At 39.0% G+C, this 17,557-nt stretch overlaps 1 long non-coding RNA gene across 5 annotated transcripts; it reads right to left on the minus strand.

The window, feature by feature from the left end:
- Positions 1–120: 120 nt before the first annotated feature.
- Positions 121–5,426, minus strand: LOC110879523. Of its 5 annotated transcripts, none has more exons than XR_004873385.1 (8): positions 3,975–5,424; positions 3,461–3,749; positions 2,318–2,412; positions 2,115–2,215; positions 1,933–2,029; positions 1,462–1,740; positions 1,129–1,340; positions 121–565 (listed from the first exon to the last, which is right to left on the minus strand). It is a non-coding gene; the product is annotated as an uncharacterized LOC110879523 (long non-coding RNA). The 5 variants fall into 5 exon arrangements; XR_004873388.1 differs by having other exon boundaries at positions 3,461–3,506; positions 3,580–5,422; XR_004873386.1 differs by having other exon boundaries at positions 753–1,340; positions 3,461–5,426.
- Between the last annotated feature and the right edge of the window lie 12,131 nt (positions 5,427–17,557).

A 17,557-nucleotide genomic window follows, 5' to 3' on the forward strand; every position in this document is an offset into this window, starting at 1 on the left:
GAGGGTGTTCGGGAACGCTTCTCCTTTTCTTGTTTTCCATATCCTTTTTCGAAAAGGTTGCAACCATCTAACTTTTCCTTTTCTTCTTTTCAAACCACTAAAACTTATTCTCAAAACACATTATCCAAACACTACAAAAATGACCTATTAACTTTTAAGAAGTCAAAAACTTAAAAGGAGCTCAAAATAAGCAATCCCAAACACCCACATTAAGTGGACACAAGTCTAAACAACATTATAAACAAAAGAACCATTTTTATTTTTAATTTATAAAAGGAAAACGAACGTGAACAGTTGTAATGAAGAAAGTTTTATTTATAATTATATGTATAATATAATATGAACTCATGCAGTCAAAGAATTGTTGTGAAAATGATGACCACCCTTTTCCTTAGAATGCTTGTGATTTCTTAAATTTTACTTCCCATGACTTCAAAATACCGGCCAATTCTTTGCTCATTATCACTATTTGGATCAAGCTCACCTTGATTCATCAACATAACTCTCAAGGCAAAACAACAAACATCTATAATGCCACCCAACAATTGACACCGCATATACTTCCCTGCAAAAAGTAAAGAAAGTATATTAAAAGAAATACTATACGTTTACTCAAAACCCCCCTAAACCATTATATTAAAAAAATAGATTATAACCGGAATAACATATGTTTTCTATTCTTATTTAATTATTTATATAAAAAATAAAGAAATTTGGCTCAGTGGTTATGTAAATGAAGGAAGACTTCTGACCGTATGGTCTTGAGTTCGATTCCCGATCCGCCCGAGTTTTACCGGCTTTGCATTGTCGTACCCTCGGGCGGGAGCAGGGTCGGGTTTTCCCCGGAACTTGTGGCATGGTGGGCTAGGGGCTCCGTGCGTGCCGGTTGGGCTGCCGCGGGCTACCTTTCGGCCAATGGGTGCCGCGTACGGAGTACCCGGCGATTCTTATGTTGGACATTAAAAAAAAGGGGGAAAGGGTGGCTCAAGTCAACCTGACATGCCAGTTTTGACACTTTCGGTGGACAGGTATTTTTAAGGTCATCATGACATTTTCGTCAAACAACAATACTATCACAAAAAGTAACAGATAGCTTGAAGATACGAAGTATTCCAATCGGTACGTTACTTTGAGTGCGGAGACCTGTAGCAATCGAAAAGAATGGAGGTTGAAACTTCCGTGACCGCTGAAAAAACAACGATGGCAGTACCCAACAACTATCCAAGTTGAGCCAAACTCTATTCAAGACATAATACCCCTTCTCCCATCACTCTGATTATTATGTTTAATTAGAGAGTAAGTATGGAGATGTCAATCCATTAGCAATCTCTATGTCAGAGCTGCATGAAGTACAGAAATAAAGATTTATAAATGAAAACGACATGCTAAATATTTATAATAGACAAGAAATTTCCAGATAAATAAATATTATAGAAAAATAAAGCAATTAGGTACACCAACCTTTGGAAGTATGGGTTATAGACCTGAAACATTTTATGTACGAAAAAATAATTACTAAAAGCATCGTTCAGACATGTAGCTTCATAGTTCAGACATGTAGCTTCATATTGATGATATCAAGTAACCTGGTCTCTCGTCGTCTAATTTGGTCACCATCTGCGCTCTTTCTTCCTAGCCGCCAGCAGTTAGTGTTCCTGCTCCTCGCCCTTCCTTTCACCGTCAAAGCGCGGAAGAGGAACCAAGCAACCAAAGTTTGTAAACTTCATACACTCTGGAGGCCTAAAAAGGATTCTAACTGGATCAGTTCCAATGACATCAACTAAGACATGACTCAAAAAGAATATTCAGTTGATTTTATAGTTGGTGTTGCTACAATCACCATCTTGCTATTTGCATATTCATCACCAGTTGCAAAAAAACAACACTAACTGCAGTGGAAACAACAAAAATAATAAATAGATGTTGTATTACCAATGTCGCCTTTTCTCTGTGAACTCTAATTGAAATATGTACTTCAAAACATGGCATTCTTCTTGATATTTCTTCTTTAAAGCCTCACGTTCCTCACCTTATAGCCACATCATAATTGCAAACAAAATTAGCAAACATGTAGAGAACCAAGAACAAATTGAAAGCATAATCAAAGATCTTACCGAGACTCCGAAGGGATGTTACAACCTCAGATCCAGGAAAAGAACCAACAGTTAATGTTTTAACTTCATACGGGGACCGCAATTTCGTCTTTTTCCAAATTCTGAAACAAAATATTTGCTAAAACTTATATAATCAAGTATAAGAAAACTAATTAAGAAAATTATTTGAGTAACAAAAAGAACAAAGGGTTTGTAATTAATACCATCACTTAGTTGCTTAAGTATTCAAATCTGCACATATAGGAAGGGCTTGCTGCTCATGTTCAGACTGCACTACACTGTTTGCATTCAATGTGTTCTGAAATTGAAACCGGAAGCCAAAACATCCAATTTGACAACAATTAATTACAAAGAATATAACAGCTAAGGCGTTTTATCTTACCTTGAGTTATATTAATGATAATAAGAAACACATTGAATATGATTAAATAACTATATAATTACAATGACAATACCCAATTGACCCGTTCAACCCATTTTCATTTTATCAAACTACTAAAATCCGTTCGTTTGACGGATTAGAAGGATATCAGAAGTAAAAGTTAAGGATTGTTAAAAGAAACAAAGACATGAGCAGGGCCGGCTCAACTCCTTTAGAGGCCCAAAGCGAAATGAAAACCTGAGGCCCTTATCCATCTTTAAAGAAGGAGTTTAACCAATGTCAAGTCTAGATGATTAATAGAAGACTTGCATAACAAGAACTGAAAACTAGTAGTTATTCTCCTGAAAAATAAAATCCAAATCAAAATGAATATCAGTGAAAAAAAAGAAAGATGTTACATGATGATCATCCTTGGACCTCATTTGGGTTGATGAAATGTGTTATTAAAAAAGATTTTGCTGCACAAGTAAAATAAATCATGATGATAGTTGATTTTGATCATCGATTTTACCCAACAATTTTAATAAATCAAAATAACAGAACACAACTAATTCATTTCATTGATGATTTTAACGGCCAACTAAACCCAACAATTTGAACAAATATAAACAAGATATATATATAGATTAGCAAGAAATACTTAACAACCAGTGATTTGAGGTCTGTCCAATTTAGAAAATAGGTAAAAAATGTAAAAACATAAGAATCCACTGTTGGTGCTTGGATTCGAACTTTGCTCTTCATGAAAAAAAGATGGATTTCTTACCACTAAGCTACTTAGCTACAACAACACTAAGCAATAAAATTACATATTAATATACAAGCTAAATTTATATATATATATATATATATATATATATATATTTTTTCCAATTGGGCCCTAAATTTTTGGAGGCCTAAAGCCTTGCTTCACTTAAATGGCCATTGGGCCGGCCCTGGACATGAGAAAGTGTATAATGTGTACCTTATGTAACCTTTGCTTCTCAACTCGTAAGCTATTCCATTTGACCCTATTGAGCATTGAGAGTTAAAAGCTAGAAACAAAAAAAAAAAAAAAAAAAAAAAAAAAGCACAAAATGAAACCATGTAAAGATTGGAATGTTGAGAGAAACCCTGAGAAATATATTTGTCCACATCAATTCTCTTAAGAAATAAAATTGCATGCCTTGTGAGATTAGCTACTTGATCACTAACCACAACTGCATCACCAAGTTCTACAAGGAGGAGCCTAACCTTAATGAAGGGATCTTTGGCTGGGACAATGTCCAAAGCGACACATGAATCATGGTTAGATTAGATTGCAATGCTTACAAGTTAAACAATATGAGGGCATCCAATAATCAAGTTAGACATAAATTTAACAGATATTGAGAATGCATAGGTATCTAATCTTCAGTTCTCCCAAATTAAAGACAACAAAACGGTGAGATTGCAAATTCAATTTCAGATTAGTTACCGAGATTCAACAAAATACGAACCATAATCCCCGTTTTCAATCGAGAAAGCTACGAGATAAAGAGTTGAGACATGACCGACGAACATCTGGGTGATGGATTCGAGTGGGTACTGATCGGAGGGATATATCTTCACCGTCGCCAGAGAACTAAGACACGCTTGTGACACATTTGGAAGTAACATGTGGTGATTGAAACCAAGCCCTAAATCCAAACACTCAAGTCGGTGTGTTTCTTTTAAGGTTAAAAGGGGACGGGAAGGCAGTTGGAGGGAAGCAGGTAACCACTAAACCGCATCACGTATAACTATTTTTGTGCTAACTGCTGCTTTATTTCGCTAACCGCATATGGATAGGAGAGAGATTGTGGAATCGCCGTTAACTGCCAGATTTTCAGTTTTTTTTAATGAGTTTATACCGCTGTGATTTAACCTTACCACCACTACCCATTTTTTTAGGAACTGAGTAGTTAAATCCACCACTACCCATTTTTTTAGGTGCTGAACTGCATAAAATATGGACAGAAAAACTGCTGAGAACATAGGATGGTGCTGATAGAGTTCAAGGAACATGGACAGAAAAACATGCTTGCTGCAAGTAACCGTTCAGAGCTGCCAAGACAGCGGTTAAAATTAAGAGTTTACATGGTAGATTTAATCTTAGCATAATCGAGCGGATGATATTGATTTCAAAGGTAACTTCCACTTAATGGGTTCCATATATATATATATATATATGATAGCACCCACCACCATAACAGATCCACCCCACCATCGCCGGAAAAACGCCCCTCCATAACAACTCCACCACGCCACCACCATCTCACCCGGACATCGCCGGAAAACCCACAACCGTAACACCTCCACCCCGCTGCCATCACCTCATTCACCTCTAAATCATCAACCGATTCGATCGGAACCAACTGATTCCCACTACAATCAAACAAAAACTCAAGATCTTGAGTTGGTGATTCAGATTTTTTACTCTTCCCTCTTTTCAAACTCAATCAAATCACCTGTTTCCTCTGTTTCGTTCTCAAGAACTTGAACTTCATATTCATGATTCACATTTTCCCCTAAATCACCACTCACTAACCCTGATCCAATCAATTCGGCAACCAAATTACCATTTTTCTCAAACCCAACAAAATCCCATGAAGAATTTTCATTAAATTCAAACCCTTTTCTTTTAAACTCAACCCCACAACAAGAACACTTCAAACCCACCTCATCTTTCTCACAAAATTCAATCTTTTTCTCACAAACCACAAAAAAAAAAAAAAAAAAATTCACCTACCTCAGATGAGCAATTGCCACACATAACATGAATGTCTCCTAACTTTCCATGTTCTGAACAAAACTTTAAGTCAGAAACTTCTTTAGAATGGTTTTTGCATAGAAGTTGTCTGTGTGAATTCTTGTTTGTGGGTTGAAGAATCGGTCGAGGTTGGGTAACAGAAGAGAGAGAGGAGAAGAAGGTGGGGGTTGGGTAAAGGTAGTAAATGGGACCCATTTGAATTTATTATATACTTTTAGTTTTCTTAATTGTTGTGGGACAAATATGTCATTTCACATTCACTTAACTGAAAAATCTAACTTAGGTTAATAATAAGGACCACCCGAGTGTAAAAATTACAAACACTGGGACCAAGTGTGTAATTATTAAACCACTAGGACAAGTCTGCAATATTTGGAAACCACAGGGACCAACCAAGCATTTAATTGTTGAGGGGCAAATATGTCATTTCACATTCACTTAACTGAAAAATCTAACTTAGGTTAATAATAAGGACCATCTGAGTGCAAAAATTACAAACACTGGGACTAAGTGTGTAATTATTAAACCACTAGGATCAAGTCTGCAATATTTGAAAACCACATAGACCAACCAAGCATTTAACTCTAAAAAAATGTTTTTATCTTTAATTCTTTAGTTACCAGTATTGATATTGCTTCTCTTTATTATGAAAAAATGTGTTTGGTACCCATATAACAACCACCTCACCACCGTCACTTACTACTACAAACAAATAGAATCAAAACACATTATTTTTATGACAAAATTACACAATTTCATTCTATATTAATAAATGTACCTTTTGTTTACTAACTTGAACAATTATCCTTATTGTACTTTTACGTTTAGTTTGGTAGATGGACTTTTGAAGGTGATGTTAAATGCTTTCCGTAATTTTCACTTAAAATTTCAACAACACTACTTTCCTTATTGCACCATTTCCCCCTTGCTACAGGCCTACCATTAAAAAAATTATACTTAAGAAACCTCAACCCAATCGGAAAAACTAAACGAAAGTAACACCACCTTCTGTCGAAGTTAATAAGAAACACTTGGTCAGGAAGTTTCATATTATTTGAATTTGAATTAATTGTTTGGAATTCAAATTGTTTAGTTTTTATCTTTTGAATATTGGTAGGATAAGGATATGTAATTTGCGTCTTGGTAGAATTAGGATTATTTAATTGGTACTTTAAGGTCAAGGAATAGGTTTTGTAAATACCTGGCCAATAGTCGATTTATGGGTATCTTTACTAAAGTTCTTTTTGTTGCTCATTAAGGGTGTAGAGAGTGGTTAAACACTTGAAAGTGATAAGCTTCAAAATCAACCAATGAGAGTGTGCCATGTCCTTTAACCTTAAGAGTTTAAAATATGTTGAAAAGTGTTGGCAATAGTTAGACACTTCATGAATTGGTAAACTTAAAAAAAAAAAAAAAAAAAAAAAAACTAGCATATTTAATCATGTGCAAAAGGTCAGAAATCCAAAAGGTGAAGTAGCGGCAAACGTTTACCGCCTACCTTCATTTGCCGATAGGCAAAACCCACCGGCGGCGGTGTTACCGCGCGGTAAACCGCTTTGCGAGTGGGTTTGCCGCCCGCATCGTATACCCTAATAATAAAAAGTGTCGCAGAAGGTTTCTGCAAGTGTGTGTGTGGTGGTATTATTTGTTTCGTTGAAACCCACTTGTAATCTCAACACCTTCACCATCCATGGAATCACTCATTTCTTTTATATATATCTTAGCTGTGATACGAACTAACGAATGCGAGTACGAACCCGTATAGCGGCGGCGGTGACCGGTGGCGGTGGCGGTGGCGTGGGGCGGCGACAGCAAGCGGGCGGCGTCGTCTGACAGCGGCGGAGATGGCGACGGCGGCCCACGGTGGTGGCAGTTGTGGCCGGTTGTGGATGTGGGTGCTTTAAGAGTTTTGCAAAATCTTCCAACCTCACAAAGCTTGCCCATACACTCCTTTAAATAATATATGGAGATCCATGCATGTGCGACAAATGGCGGGCATGCATATGGAAGATGGACAAGTGTCGAGAAGCTTATGCATGTCCAACAAGTGGCCATGCAAGATTGCATGCGCCACATGTGGCAGTAGGTGGGTGCATGTGCGACATATGGCGCAGCAAAGGTACATGAGCGACAAGTGGCGTAGCATGAGTATACCCGTCTCACCCGGTCTATGTACCTGTCTCTCGGTTAATACCCGCAACAAGTTTATCAATTAAGATAAACAATTATATTATTAATAACGAGTATTAATAATATAAATCCGCTCATGATCATAAATATAATTATGATATGTTTCATATCGTTCATAATTACCAGTTAAACCAGTTAAGTGGATTTTAGTTTGTTGCCTAAGGTGTAACTCTTACGAGTCAAGACCCGGTCAGCAGCGTTGACTTATTGAACCAGACATAATATCCAACAGCTCCCACTGTCACACCCCCAAAAATACCACAAGCGGAAACCCCGCGAGGCGTGTGACGTACCAGGATCTAGCCACTAATCACATTGAACCATATACATATAATATAAAATAAAACCTTTCATTAAATGTAAATGTATCATTCAAACACCATTTAGTAAAATCAACATGTTCAATGGAAGCATAATAGTTTGTTTAAATAAAGTGTTTAACAATGCAAGATTGAGAAGCTTTCCAAATGCCACGACCCATGATCACTCCAGCTTCCCAGACAGCAAGTTCCATAACCGTGTACCTAAGGTCCTGCAAACATGCAGAAAAAGTGTGTCAGACAGGCTGGTGAGTTCATAGTTTGCTTTAACCGTTTAATACCAAGTAGTGATTTATGTTTTGTTATGTTGATAATAACTCGATACCGCAGACGACCCTTTTTGCCCTTCTCCAATGATCTATCAAACATTGGTCACGCCCGTCCTATCCAGGTACGTCATGAGGGTGCCAAACCTAATAGCGCTATCAACTAATAACCCCGTTGCCCTACAAGCAACAACCCGGTAGTATGATGGGACTTAAGTGATAGAGAGTGAGTGTATTATCCAACATCAACGTTTACTGAAAACCGTTGCATATCCCCTGCAGGGATATGCGTTTGTGAAATCCGTCTCACATCCCCTGCAAGGATGTGGGTATTTGAAAACCGCCTCATATCCCCTACAAGGATATGGGTTTACGAAAATCCACTTACAAGTTTTGTCTGTTTGATTGTCCCCACCGGACGCATGCTTGTTTTGAGAGAAGTGAACTCACCTTGGTTTGCTCGGTATGATTAGTTACTTGTTCACAGTTAATCAATCAAAGCCTGTGGTATTCATGTGCACGAAATCAGTTTACATCCACTAGGTTCACGTATAAGTTTATAACAGCAATGTGCATTCAAGCAATGATCACCAAATCACACTTAGCAGCTACTCAAACTCATGCAAGACAACACCTCATGTGTAAGTTTCTTATCAGCACCTAACAGTTAATTGTGCCATTCATATATAAATCAATTCATATATTCTCGATCATAACTAACACCCTTAACAAGCAGTGACATATTCATCTCATACCATGCACAGGCTAGACTACAGTAGGTTGGTCAGGGCGGCGAAATACCAAGATATTTCGTCGGTATGGAAGGTGACGAAATACCAAAGTGTTTTGTCGATGAGGAAGGTGACGAAACATTACAGTATTTCGTCAATGTGTATGTGACGAAACATCAATATGTTTTGTCAATATGTTTCGTCGTTGTGTGTGTAGGACGAAACATCAATATGTTTCGTTGGCGGCCTTGACAGTTTCCATATTTCCTAGCAGTTTTCATGTTCCTCAACCCTAATCATGTCAATCGATAGTTTGCAACTAATACTTAATCATGAGCACCCTAACCAATCATCACGTATTATGCCACAATCTCGATCATTCCGTAACTGTTTACACAATTAACATCATATACATATGGCAACAAGATCATCAGATCCATGTAGTGAATCATGAACGAATACGAGACGCCGAATTCTCTTTATGCAGGATCTAATCTATTTGATACAAAATATCCAAACCCTAACTAATTGCAACACAAGATTACAGTATCTCATAAAACCCTACATTCACAAACAACATAAGGTTACAATTATCAATCAGCAACTGAAACCAATCGTGGCGATAACGGATATTTACACAAACAGCATAACAAGTAGATCGAGTCGGGTTATCTCAACTAACCGGATGCGACATGGGACCAGAAAGAACTTCTAGAGAGATGGGGACTGCCCCCGCGTGCAAGGGATAGGAAGGAGAGTTTAGGGTTTCGTCGATTATGATCATACGTATTGTTATGCGGGTGTACATTTAATATAACGTTTGGGTCTCACTTGGGCCGAAAGCCCATTTCGGCGAATCATGGCCTTGATGAAAGACCATCTTTTGCCGTGTTGTTGATGGCGAAACATCTAGTGTTTCGTCGAGTAGAGGTATGTGACAAGGATCCAGTGTTTCATCGAGTGTGCAGTTAATTAGTTTCAATACCTTAATCATATTCAATAATTATAAGACCAAATAATATCACAGTAATCATTCATATGCCAACCATGCACAAATACAATGCAAACAATTACGAAAACACCGGTGTGAAACAAGTAACGTGTCGAGGAAAGACCTTGAGAGTTCGGGTTGTCACATCATCCCCAACTTGAAAGAAATTTCGTCCCGAAATTAGATAAGTAAACCCACAACGGCAAGGTGTTAGATCAGGATGACTGTGGGTTTTCCGCAGGTGCCACATCATCCCCAACTTGAATGGGAATTTCGTCCCAAAATTCACTAGGTGCATCAGGTTTAGATTTGCCAGACTTGGACTTGTCATCTGGGAATAAATGTGGGTACTTTAGCTTCATTTGATCCTCGCATTCCCATGTGAACTCCGGTCTACGCCTTGAGTTCCAACGAACTCTCACAATCGGAATTTGGCTATGCTTGCAGACTTTAACTTCCTGGTCCATGATTTCAATTGGTTCTTTGATAAATTGCAACTTGTCATCAATTCTCAGCTCTTGAAACGGTACCACAAGTGTCTCATCAGACAAACACTTCTTCAGCTGTGACACGTGGAAAACATCATGAACGTTACCCAACTCAGCAGGTAACTCTAGCTTGTAGGCCACTTTACCAATTCGCTCCAGAATTTTGAATGGCCCTACATAACGGGGGTTAAGCTTTCCGCGTTTCCCAAATCGCACCACACCCTTCCAGGGTGAGACCTTCAACATAACGGGTCACCAACTGCGAACTCCAAAGGTTTTCTATGCTTATCGGCGTAGCTTTTCTGACAATCACGCACTGCTGCCATACGATTCCTGATCTAAACAATTTTCTCAGAGGTTTCAAGTACCAGTTTCGGGCCTGTAATCTGGCTGTCACCCACCTTAGCCCAACAGAGAGCTGAACAACATTTTCGTCCGTACAATGCTTCGAATGGAGCTGCTTGAATGCTGGTATGGTAACTGTTGTTGTAAGAATACTCTATCAGCGACAAGTGTTTCTCTCAACCCTTGCCAAAATCAATTAAGCATGCTCGTAATATATCCTCAAGTGTCTGGATGGTTCACTCACTTTGACCATCCGTCTGTGGGTGATAAGTAGTGCTCATGTTGAGACGTGAGCTGAATGATTTGTGCATCGACTGCCACAAATCTGAGATGAATCGCGGGTCACGATCAGAGATAATAGAGGTCGGCACCCCGTGCCTAGAAACCACCTCCTTGAGGTAAACTGCGCTGACTTCGTGAGACGATCAACGATCGCCCAAATGGTATCGTTCCCGCTTTGAGTACTAGGTAGCCCAGTGACAAAATCCATCGCAATTTGTTCCCATTTCCACATGGGTATTTCTGGTTGCTGAAGTAGGTCTGAGGGTTTTTGGTACTCCACCTTGACTTTTGAACACGTCAAACGTTTACTTACATAAGTCACGATGTGAGCCTTCATCTTCGGCCACCAATACAAAACCTTGAGATCCTGATACATTTTATCCGAACCCGGATGAACAGAGTATCGAGACTTGTGCGCTTCGTCCATCACATGCTCCCTAAGGTTACCAAACAATGGAATCCATGCACGCTCCATGAAGTAAAGAATACCATCCGATCTCTCCTCAAGTCGTTTTTCCATACCCCTTAAATACTCAGCTTCAATGTTTTCTTCTTTCAGTGCTTCAGTTTGTGCAGAACGAATCTGATTTGGGAGGTTTGAGTGAATGGTACGCTGCAGGGCGCGAACACGTTTGGGTTTCGTTTCCTTTCGACTAAGGGCATCAGCTACCACGTTAGCCTTACCTGGATGGTACTTGATGGTGCAATCGTAGTGGTTTAAGAGTTCTACCCAGCGGCGCTGTCACATATTCAAATCCTTCTGGTCGAAAATATGCTGGAGGCTCTTGTGGTCGGTATAAAAAAATAGTGCATTTAGTACCGTACAAGTAATGCCTCCAGATTTTGAGTGCAAACACAACGGCCCCCAACTCCAAGTCGTGAGTCGTATAATTCTTTTCATGAACATTCAGTTGTCGAGAAGTATAGGCGATCACATTGTTGCGTTGCATCAACACGCAACCAAGACCCTGAATAGAAGCATCACAGTAAACCACAAAATCCTCGGTACCTTCAGGTAGAGACAAGATCGGTGTACTGCAGAGTTTCTGTTTCAAAAGTTGGAACACATCCTCCTGCTTGTTTCCCTAAGAATACACAACGCCTTTCTGGGTCAACGAGGTAAGAGGTTGAGCGATCTTCGAGAAATCCTTGATAAATCTTCGATAATACCCGGCGAGACCAAGAAATTATCGCACCTCCAAAGGATTCTTTGGTGCCGCCCAATTCTTTATAGCATCCACCTTAGCAGGATCCACGTGTATCCCTGATTCATTAACAATGTGGCCAAGGAAGTGCACTTCTCGTATCCGGAAGTCACACTTAGAAAACTTCGCGTAGAGCTGCTCCTTCCTTAGGAGTTCCAAAATAAGACGCAAATGACGCTCGTGATCCTCCTTGCTCTTTGAGTAGATCAGGATGTCGTCGATGAACACAATAACGAAATCATCAAGGTATGGCTTGCATACACGCTTTATGAGGTCCATGAAGACCGCTGGTGTGTTTGTCAACCCAAATGGCATAACTAAAAACTCGTAGTGGCAATATCGTGTTCGAAAAGCTGTCTTAGGGACATCCTCCTCTCGGACTCTCATCTGATGGTAGCCTGATCTTAAGTCAATCTTCGAGTAGAAACTTGACCCTTGCAACTGGTCAAACAAACCGGGCAAACGTTCATCCGAGCGGAAGTCACCGAAAAATTTAGCCGCTCATGCTTGTCTTCACGGCACCGGTTGTCATCCTGAATCATTTCGACATTCTTGAATAATTGATTGATTAAAAAGAATGATGAAAAAGTAACCCAATTCGTACCTCCTATTCACGAAAGTCGGTTGCCATTGATTAATTATCAAAAGTATCCCCGAAACCTTATGTTAGCAAACTTTTTATAACATTCCATCATGTATGCCGGCTCATGGAATAATAATTTCTCAATGTGATTTTAGAGATCCAATAATTAATGATGATTTCATCCTCTTTTCCTCATATGTCGGTTGCAATATTTAATAGGAACGTGATAACTTAACACACAAGTTTGGTTGGCTGTAAACAATTTCCCGTAATGTGCATCGACCCAAAACCTCTACCGCGTGTCGATTAGCTCATACACGTTGATTTTCTTTTATTATACGTTCCGTGTCAACCCATAGAACCCATCTTTCTACTCGGTACTCTCCTTAACTTGTTTCAAGACCTGTTAAACCACAAAATAACAAAACACATTAAATATATATACACGACATGACTTAACTAATTCACATACTAAAAACCAATATAATTTACTATGAAACATACATATTTTAACCCGAAATCAATAATTTAGAATACAAGATTCATGGATTAAACTATCAAAATCGAACACAGTTGTAAGATTCAAACTTTGCATTTAGCCAGTAAATCAAAGGTGAATTCAAAAGGTACAATTGTTTGAATGTTTGTACATCCAAATACTAAATCAAAACAAATGGTTATCCAATCTAAGACCGATAGCTTTCCCATGCTTGTCCTGAGACATCCGCTTAGTGAACGGGTCTGCTAAGTTTTAATCTGTGTCTATTTTGCTTATTAAGATGTCTCCTCTTCCAGTATTTCCCGTATATAGTGGAACTTTCTTAGAATGTGCTTAACCCTGTGATCTGGGCTCCTTGGTTTGAGTAATGGTTCCTGTGTTATCACAGAACACCTAGATTGGTTTCTGAATAATTGAAACCACATCGAGGTCATTGATGAACTACTTCATCCAAGCAGATTCTTTCGCAGCATCTGATCCAGCTATTCATTCGGATTTGGTGGCTGAATCCGCCACTACACTCTGTTTGGAGCTTTTCCAATAGACAACTCCTTCATTGAGAGTGAATACGAATCCTAATTGTGAGCGAGAATCATCTTGGTCACTTTGGAAGCCAGCATCAGTGTAACACCTTACAGTGAGCTCCTCTTCCACTCCTCCAAACACCAAGAACATATCTTTGGTTCTTCTGAAGTATCTCAGAATGTTCTTTACTACAGTCCAATGAGCAATGCCAGGACTATATTGAAAACGACTGGTCATGCTTAAAGCATATGAGACGTCAAGTCTAGTACATAGCATAGTACACATGATCGAACCAATCGCTGAAGCATATATAACTGCTTCCATTTGCTTAATTTCAATGTCCATTGAAGGAGATTGTGATTTGTTCAACACGGTTCCTTTAGTCATATGAACATCTCCTTTCTTGGAGTTTTCATCTTGAAGCGTGTCATCGTTATGTCTATGTACGTTCTTTGACTTAGCCCTAGAAGCCGCTTAGATCTATCCCTATAGATCTTCATTCCTAGAATGTAAGCAGCTTCTCCAAAATCTCTCATTGCGAAGCAAGATCCCAAATAGTGTTTAAGTTTGTTAGGCATAGGGATGATATTTCCAATGATTAGTATATCATCCACATATAGGATGAGGAATGACATGGTGCTCCCACTAGCCTTTCTGTAAACACAAGCCTCATCTTCATTCTTGACAAAACCAAACTCTTTGATCTTCTAGTCAAAATGAAGATTCCAGGATGCTTGCTTGAGTCCATAAATGGACTTATTTAGTTTGCACACCTCAGTTGGATATTCAGGATTGACGAAACCTTCAGGCCGAACCATATAGACATCTTCAGAGAGATGTCTATTAAGAAAGGCGATTTTGACATCCATTTGCCATATTTCGTAATCACAGTACGCAATTATGGCAAGCAATATCCTAATTGATTTAATCATAGCAACGGGCGAGAGGGTCTCATCATAGTCAATACCTTGAGTTTGAGTGAAACCCTTCGTAACTAGCTGTGCTTTATAGGTGTGTACATTTCCATGCATATCAGTTTCTCTCTTGAAAATCCATTTGCTCCCTACTGCCTGAGATTCAGGGGTAGCTCAACCAAGTCCCATACTTGATTGTCATGCATAGATTGCATCTCGATGTTCATGGCTTCTTGCCATTTCTCATATTCCAAATCTAAGATTGCAGATTTGTAGTTAGTAGGTTCGTCATTAGACTCAGCTACTAATAAGACTTCAGGACTTTTTAGACGATATAGACATCTATCAGATTCTTGCAAATTCTACTACTTCTACAAACGCTTGTGTTTTATGTCTGATTCATTGGCAACAACTACTTGTTGATCAGACAGTCCCAGTCCGACTACGTTAGCTAGCGGTTGTTTGTGGTTCTTGAATTTCTTCAAGATCAACCACATTATTTCCAGTTTCTCGATTAAGAAGTTCTTCCTCGAGAAAGTGTCCCTTCTGTTTGATGGAAATCACATTTGCATCAGGATGGTAGAGAAAATACTCGCTTCTTTTATAGTATCTGATAAAAACAACCTTTTTTCCTTGAGGATCGAGCTTATCATCAGAATCACTTGTGATGTATGCATCACATCCCCATACTCTAAGGTATTCCAAATCGGGTTTACGCCTAAGCCATAGCTCATATGGCATTTTTTGTTTACCTTTTTGTCGGAGCTAAATTGAAAATGCGGGAAGCGATCATAAGAGCATGTCCCCAAAAGGAGTGAGGCAAGTTAGTTATACACATCATCGATCGAACCATATTAAGTAGAGTTCGATTTCACCTTTCACTCACGCCATTAAGTTGGGGTGTGCCAGGTGGAGAGGGTTGTGAAACTATTCCACACTCTTTCAGATGATTGAGAAATTCAAAGCTAAGGTATTCACCACTTCGATCTAGCTGGTTTTTAGTCATGGTTTCAAGTCATGGTTCTGAAAGGGCCATATACATCATGTGAATGAGTTCTAGAAGACCATTGATCCGTTCACCAACATCGGTGAAGGGGTGTTTTGTGAGTTTTCCAGCTAAGCAAGATTCGCAACCATCAAAGGAGTCCTGTCTAGTGGATTCAAGAATCCCCTCGGACTGGAGACATTTATGCATGCCTTACTTATCTGGCCAAGTCTACAATTCCATAAATATGTTTCATTTATGCCAGCTTTGTTGTATTTAGAAAGATGATATATGTTATCACTTGTTTGAACATCAATCTCATAAAATACCATTTCGAGGTTTAGCTTTAAAATAAAAGACATCATTCAAGTAGGCTAAAATAGAAAAAACCATTAAAACGTACTTGAATCCTTGTTCAAACAGTGAAGAAACTGAAATAATGTTTCTGGTCAAACCAAGTGCATATAAACAATTATTTAAAGTAACTACAAGGCCAGGGGAACATGAAAAACAAAATGTTCCAGTTCTGGCCAGAACTGGAACTCTCTTTCCATTACCAACTATGAGTTCCAGGTGGCCTTGTTTCAGTTTCTTCTACTTTTCAGGCTCCTGCAAGACATTAACGAGGTGGTAACCACATCCGGTATCAAATACCCATGTGTTGCTAGAAACAGTGAAAAGTTCGATAACATAAGTGAGAATATTAGAAGAAGTGCCAATGTTATTGGCCTTGTTCATCTTCAGCTTGGCTAGATACTGTGGGTAGTTTCCCTTCCAGTGCCCATTTGGTTGCATTTAAAGCACTGACGCTCCTAGGAGGGTGTGGTTTTGCATCATGCTTGTTGTTGGTGGCATTTCTGGCAGCAACAACAACTTTTCTTTTGCCCTTGCTCTTATGTTTCCTTTTCTTGTTACTGGGCTTCTTAACACCACCAGACTTGACCATTAGAACTTGGTTGGTTTTGTGGAATAACCAAGTTTGTTCATCTGGTCAATGTATCCTTTCATCTTTAGCACATGAGTATTGATACATGATCCTTCCAGCATTTTACAGCTTATGAGCTGTTTCATGGTGTCATATCGCTCCTGTCGGGCTTGTTTCTAGAACATGCCTTTCAATTGCTGGACCATGTCATAAGCATCCTTATCTTCCATGTTCTTCTGAAGTTCAAGAGACATGGTGGCTTTCATAAGGTAGGCTACCTCAACGGCATCCTCATTATGTTTCTGCAGTGCCTTGCGAGAAGTAGTAGAATTACTTTCAGGCTCGGTAGGGACTGGGCCATCTAAGATATACAACTTTTCATCCAGCTTAAGAACTATTCTCAGATTGCGGTGCCATTTGAGAAGGTTGGTGTTATTCAAGTTTTATTTCTTTTCCTTTTCAAGTATAGACTTGAAAATGAAGGAGTTGTTTTCATTAGACATCTGTTATATAAGCAAGGTGATTTCAATTAGTATTTTCAATGTATATCTCATTATTTCGTGAGGTGAGACGATAAGGAATGAGAATCCGGTTAGAAACTCTTTCTAAAGGCAGCTGGGGCACACAACATTATCAAAAGGTTCAAGCGGACTGACAACGATTGTTAATTGTGAGAAAAGCACAACTCCCGAGGTTTATGAAGCTGCGAGGATAACCTATTGTCCTTGCATTGATACGTTTGGCCTCATCTATGCCACTTTTGTTCTCGAGATAGCTGGGGCACGTAAACATGAGAATAAAAGTAATAGTTGTCCTAAAACGGTCACATGTGGAAGGGTCGGATGTGTCGACGAAAGCCCTTACACCTTGGAAGGATAAACTAGACACCAAGTGTCGTGCTGTGGCTCCAACACTGATGGTTCGCATTATGCCCCAAGTGTTACGAGTAATAGGATGGCATAGGCCATTGATTTTAATTTTTACCAAATACGGTCGTTATAGTCAGTTTTAATTTAGATATTAAATTTACGACATAACCAAA

This window comes from Helianthus annuus, chromosome 11 (genome assembly GCF_002127325.2).
Source record: "Helianthus annuus cultivar XRQ/B chromosome 11, HanXRQr2.0-SUNRISE, whole genome shotgun sequence".
Classification (NCBI taxonomy): domain Eukaryota; kingdom Viridiplantae; phylum Streptophyta; class Magnoliopsida; order Asterales; family Asteraceae; genus Helianthus; species Helianthus annuus.